At 33.0% G+C, this 7,106-nt stretch overlaps 1 pseudogene; it reads left to right on the top strand.

Moving 5' to 3' along the window:
- The first annotated feature begins 4,247 nt into the window (after positions 1-4,247).
- On the top strand, positions 4,248-6,785 carry LOC148946478 (uncharacterized; annotated as a pseudogene).
- Positions 6,786-7,106: the final 321 nt, after the last annotated feature.

The following is a 7,106-nucleotide window of genomic DNA, read 5'->3' as shown; positions in this document are numbered from 1 at the left end:
TACTTCAAATAAGCAAGCGACGCTCGTCTATTTTTCCGACGTACGACTTCTTAATCTAAGAATTCGTATTTACTAAATATTGCCTATCCTCTACTTCCTCTCTAAAAAATCCCCCCCCCCCCACAAATAAAAACTTTCGATAACAGCAATGGCCCTTCCATTTATTTGCTGGTGAATTCAAATTATTGATTTATTGATATACACATACTTGTTACTAAAAATTATTCGTTTTACTTTTTTTTGCTTTCTTTTTTTCTAGCAATATTTTATCAACTTTATTCAGAAGTTTACCCTCCTCTTTACTGGCTATAGGTTCTGGTTTTGAAAATTTCTTTTATATCGGCCCGCTCTGGCAATTTGTCAATAAATCTTTCATTTCTAAGGATGTAGTTTACATTATTCTCTGACGTGCATCTTTTGAATTATTTTTTCAAATAATTGAGCATAGCAAGCCTTTTTTTTTCAGGTACAAATTTCAAAGTAGGTGTGTGACTATTTGCCTTCTCCCAACATTTTATAGTGATTGGTTCGATACGGCCAGCCCTTGGAAAAAAAGGAGACATCAGTACTATTCATTCCAAAAACAGATTTTCCTTGTTGTTTAAGGGGGGAGGGCTTTAATTCCCATTCAGAGGTGCGTTTTTCATTTGGATCTGAATATTTTTGATCAATTTTTTCTCACTAGACAGTTTTTGTAGTTGTAGAAGGGGTTGTAGCAATCACTGCTGTCATGATTTTATTCATAAGAAATGCTCTGACCAAGGCCGTATACAGGGGGAGTTTGGGGTTTGAATCCCCCCCCCCGAAATGACTGTCCGACTCGCAAAATGTATCACAAATAAAAATATAAAACAAATTTTTGATGTGTTTTCAGAGTTCTTTTGGGTAACCCCCCCCCCCCTGAAAAATTCTTTTTACTTTTAAAAAGAAATAACTGGAGTTATTTCTCTCTATACAACGGAAAATTTCAAGTTACGATATAAATTATAAAGCTAGTCTACTGTCCTAGTGCTATCAAGATGGCTTCACTTAAGACTTGCCTAAAAACTAATCATGAAATGTACTTTCAAACAGTTCGTGCTAACGAACTGTAAGTAAGGAGCGACCCGGCTTAATGGTAACCGAAACTCTAGAAACGGGATTTTGATACCAATAGACACATCAAAAGAATCAGATTTTAATGCTGATTTCAAATATATAAGTTTCATCAAGGGTAGTCCTACCCATCAAAAATTACGCGCCTGAGAAAATTTGGCTGATTTTTGAAAAAAGGGTGAAAAACCCCTTAAAAATTATGGAACCTTAATGAAAATCGCACCATCATATTCAGCGTATCAGAGAACCCTACTGTAGATGTTTTAAGCACCTATCTACAAAAATGTGGAATTTTGCATTTTTTGCCAGATGAGAGATCACGGATGGGTGTTTATTTGTTTGTTTGTTTTTTTTGTTTGTTTTCTTTTCAGGGGTGATTGTATCGACTCAGTGGTCCTAATAAATCATGGGAGGGCTCATTGGAATGTAAATTAAATTTTCTAGTGCCCTTTTTAAGGGACCGAAAAAATGGAGGGCAACCAGGCCCCCTCCCACGCTCATTTTTTTCCCAAAGTCACCCGATCAAAATTTTGAGATAGCCATTTTGTTCAGCATGGTCGAAATTATGATAACTATGTCTTTTAGGATGACTTAATCCCCCAAAGGGCTGAAAGTTATGAACTTTACGCAATGTTAACATATACCTAGTATTGGTTATTGGGAAGTGTACAGACGTTTTCAGGGGGGATTTTTTTCTAGTAGGTGGGGGGGGGGGTCGGGAGTTATGTGGGAGGATTTCTCCATGAAGGAATTTTTCATGGGGGAGGGACATTTCTATGAAGGGGGGCGCCGGATTTCCCAGCATTACTAAAAAAATGATCAGAAATTAAATAAAAAAACAAGTTTTTCAACTGAAAGTAAGGAGAAACATCAAAACTTAAAACGAACAGAAATTACCTCGCTCTTTAAGCCAAAGATGTTTTAGTACTTTCATAATAGCCATTTATTCGAATGAACGGCCTTTGTGATTAAGGGGTCATTTTTAAAAAATTGGAACAAAATTCGAACTTAAGCTTAAAAACCAAGGTATTGACTAGGGGGTGAACCCCTAATATACGTATTAAAAATTTATGAATACAGAAGTTCGTTACGTAAGTTAATTCGTAAGTTACGTATATTTATTACTAATAAAAACGTTCGTAAATAAAATTAAACAAGTTTCGAGAAAGCCATTTAACCAAATAACAGTAAAATTAATATACAAATTTTATTTTAATTATTCATGTACGGTGAAGCAAAATCAAAGCCTGTATTAATTCAAAAACGTTCAAAAATTAAATTAAAAAAAACAAGTTTTTTTAACTGAAAGTAAGGAACGATGTTAAAACTTAAAACAAACAGGAATTATTCCGTATATGAAATAGGGCTGTTCCCTCCTCAACGCCTCGCTCTTTACGCTAGAAATACTATCCAAAAATCAAATTTTACTTTGTCAAACCTTGGGTTTCCCTTACTAGGTAACAAAAAAACATTAAGCCACTGCATTCCTTTTAAATCATTGATCCATATGATGTATCTAAACCATGAGCAATGTACAATATTCATAAACAACAAATCAGTCTGTCAGACAAACAAACTAATCTCCCAAATACGTTTTAGAACTCAAACCCCAACCATTATGATGACTGAAGGGCCAATCATGACCGTAATAGATCCAACAACAATATGTATGCCCAAATGCACATTATAAAACGTCTGAACATTAAAGTCAGTAATATGTATATAATACATCATTATCAGATTATCAGGAAGATATATTGTTAATTAAAAAGGATAAATTAGTTCAAAAACCCTTAAATATATTATTAATTATATATATTCAAAAAAATGTCAATGAAAAAGGCATTGTGCTTCTATGATTTAAACAATTCTAAGCATAATCAAATGATGAAGATTCAGAAAAATCCCCAAAATTAGGAAAATTACATAATTAAAACCCATAGCTTACCAAATATATCAAGAATAAATCACAGATTGAATGAATTGATCTTTAATTATGCCATAAATGAAGCAGTAAGTAATCTGAACCATACAACCCTTGACTCGCTACTACAAATCCCCTTAATTACCAAAAATGATTTGATAATTGATATTATGATCAAAATGATGTTCTGTACCTTCTCCCCAAGAGTAGTTCATGAAAGTTTCCAATAAAAACAAAAGTTTGCCTCCCTAACTTTTGAGGTATTAATCAAAAGATCCCCAAGAAATGCTTATCCCTTAATAGAAACTCTAATTGGTGAAAACCTATGGCACACATATGATGAACAAGGCTTCACAATTATATGGCCACTAACATTCTTATCAATACTTTTAGATCAAGGATACAACCTTGTGAAAACAAACAATTTACTCCTTGCTCTCTCCAAAAATTACATTAATCAAAACCAAATTGAATTATCATCTGGTCTAGTAACCTACTATTTATACGAGCAAGATTATCAGGAATTATGAAAAATAATCCTTGGTTTCTATAAAAATGATGAAAACTTTGGTTCAAAAATATTGCCAGGCTTCGACCTAGTAGCTTTTGAAGAAAAGATTAAGAGTTCAAGTTTTTTATTTTATCACATGCAAATAACCATTAAAATAACATACATCAACCTAAGAAATCCCACACTAGACCAACTATGCAGAAAAAATATACGCCAATATATGAGAAAATCTGGAATTACAAACTCTTTGAAAAACCTTAACCTCCCAACCAAACTTAAAATAATATCTAATATACAAACATGACAATCCTGAGAAGAACAACCAAATTTTTGAATTAAAATTCATGACCACAAACATACTAAACTCAGAAAATGAAATGTCAACACCTTTGGAAAATCCTATAGTCCAGCTACAGTGAACCAAATCCCAAAGGTCAAATCAATTAACAAAAAGTAAAATCCTGTAAATCATTTAACAAATAGAACTCCCACCATGCGATTTAAAACCAATAAAGAACTTACTGTGCGACTATAATAATATGAAATGGCAAACTTCTTCTTCTAATCAGACTAAATCATTTCAGCAATATGTACTCCTCAACAGTCATTCTTAAAATGGCGTCAATTTAAACTAAGAAATTCCGTTTCTAAACTTAAAGCCAATCAAAATAAAGAAAATTTAATTTTGCAAAATACGACCAAATATATGGAATTTTCTCAAGGGACCTAATGCATGGAACATTCTCAAGGGACTATGGAACAAAAAAGTCTTAGTAAAAATTTATGATGACCTATCAATTCCTGGAATAAACACTAAGATCACATTAAATCCCCAAGATACTATGCAATCCAGTACATCTAAATCTGAGGTACTAAACACTCAATCAACTCAAATTGAAGAAGGTGCAACCCCTAAGGACGCATTAAAAGCCACTTCACCCCTAATTCAAATAACCACAGTAAAGTCAAATGACGTGTTAAAAGAAAGAAAAATACCAGAAATAATAAAAGGCACCGAAGGAATAGAAATTTCTACAAATACTACAAACAATGTGAGCAAGTCAATACACAAATTTAAATGTCAATATTTTTGTAGAAAAATTAATCCAACAATAAACATAAGTGGAGATAACAAGACCACAATGATCTCAAATATCACAACAAGAAAAGTAATAACCACCACCCCAGAACCTACAAGAGAAAAAATTACCATTACCCCAGAACCTATAGAATTGGAAACATCAATATCTGAAACAACAACCAATTCCCTCCCCAAACGGATATACCCAAATGAGAATTACATAACAATTAAACAGTTACCCCAAACCACCAGGTGGGTGTGGAAATCGTCAATGAATAAGAATACTGGAATACGAATGAGAATCCCAATCATCGAAAATGATTATAGTGGACAAAAAAATATAAAAAAAAATAAAAATGGTAAGGATAATGATGATGACTACCCAAGAGAATGTTGGACTATTGATGGAAAGAAAATTTGAACGCGACTGGTAGCTGATGAACCTACAGAAGATAACTTGGAAGTACTCCCAGAATTAACAAAGGAAAATGCTCTAAAATTATCATATCATCAAACCTTCCTAATACAGACAAAGGTTGCAAACCTTATTTGAACTATCCAATGCTGAAATACAAAAAATCAAGCAAAGCACAACAAGAATATTTGAAGTCTTCTTCAGGAAAAGCAGATATCGAAGGTCCACAAGCTTAATACCAATCATTGGTGAACTTGCCTCACGACTCTTTGGATTATCGACCGATGAAGACTTAAACATATTAAGAGAAAATGTAAAAAAATTGAATACAGCAATGAACACCACACTACACGTCCAGAAGATACAAAAAAGCATAGCTAGCTACCAAAAAGACAAAATTGAAGCAATTTCCAAGAAAATTTCAAGAACAGTCAATACAATGAATTACTTGAAAAATGAAGTTGACCGTGTATTATCAGATTCTGGACTAACACTAGTATCAATAGACATCATAACCATGTCGTTACTAAATCTGGCTACAGATGTGAGTAAATTCGAATTTGCCTTATTTGTGCTAACAGGCGGAACATTATCCTATAACTTAGTTGATCCAACAAGATTAAAAAATATTCTAGATGATATTAAACCCCACTTAACATTCGGTCTCCATTTACCAGTGTAACCAGATGTTGCTAACCTATTCCTATATTATACCAAACTAAAAGTACATATTACAGAAATAAACGACCAACTTTTTGCAGTAGTAACAATACCCTTGATCAATCAACAATCAGTATATGATCTATATAAAATCTCTACCTTTCCGGTTAATATTAAGGAAACCAAGTCATTTGTAAGCATCATCCCAGAGGCAGAGTATTTGTTAATTGACCAAGACAGAAGGAAATATGCATTGGCAAATGCACAAGACTTAAAAGAATGTGTCACATTCAAAAACTTGGTCTGCCAACTAACATTACCTATCTACAATGTAAAAATAGGATCATGTATGTTGGATATTTTTCTAAAAGAATCCCAACAGGAGGACGTCCCAAGTTCGTGCAAAGCGCTTATAGGAAATGCAAAACGAGAAATATTTATCAACCTCAGAAATGACCTATGGCTATTTACTGTCCCTAAAACAACTGTTGGAACCATTTCTTGCTACAACAATGCTGAGAAAATAGACCCAAGCTACCGAACTGAACTATTATTACAGGATGTGGGAACCATAACAATCAAACAAGGTTGCCGCCTGGTAACCAAGGAAAGTACGGTGAAAACACCATTAATTACGACAAGTACAAATATGATAAGTCCAAAAATAGTAAATTTTCAGTGAATAAATCTATCATTTACAATCCCAAATATAAATGATGAAGAAATAAAAAACTCTATCTGGAGAAAAATAGACAACATAAAAGGCACAGTGCCACTAACAAAAATAAAAGAGGCATTGGATTCTCAGATACCATTCTTCACAAATGAAGATCAAAGACTAGAATATGTCGAGAACCAATATGGTCTATTTTCACCCAACTCATGGTACAACATTATTATAACAATATCCCTGGTATTTCTTGTTTCATTAACAATAAGAGCCATATTAACTTTAAACTATGGTAGGCTCTTAAAAATATGCAACAAAGGGTCCAAACAAGAAGAAATGGATGTGCAAGAAATGCATCAATTAAATCCATCAGCTCCTGACAATAACTAAGCCTCACAAATTAAGGGGATATTATATAATACAAGAGAGATGAGATTGTAAATTCTGATATCCAAAACCTGTTGTAAATAAATATTGTTAATGTACTGTTTCAATAACATACATCAGCAATAAAGAAGGCACCAAAAGCTAAGTTAATGAAGACCTCCATTATTAATTATAGTTAGTGTAACTTCAAAATATACTCTTATGCTTTTTATGTAACCCTGCAACTATTCCACCACAGTAATGTAATAAGTGGTGAAGACAGTGCTTATATATGTAACCGTTGTATTTTACAAGCTGCACACAATATATGTATGTAGCTATGTAGTTTTGTGATATTATAAGTGTCTTATACCTTTAATTGTT

This window comes from Artemia sp. Qi Xiang Cuo, chromosome 12, assembly GCF_049724085.1.
Source record: "Artemia sp. Qi Xiang Cuo chromosome 12, ASM4972408v1, whole genome shotgun sequence".
Lineage (NCBI taxonomy): Eukaryota > Metazoa > Arthropoda > Branchiopoda > Anostraca > Artemiidae > Artemia > Artemia sp. Qi Xiang Cuo.
Note: the sequence above shows the minus strand (reverse complement) of the source record. Positions and strands in the feature narration are given on the sequence as shown.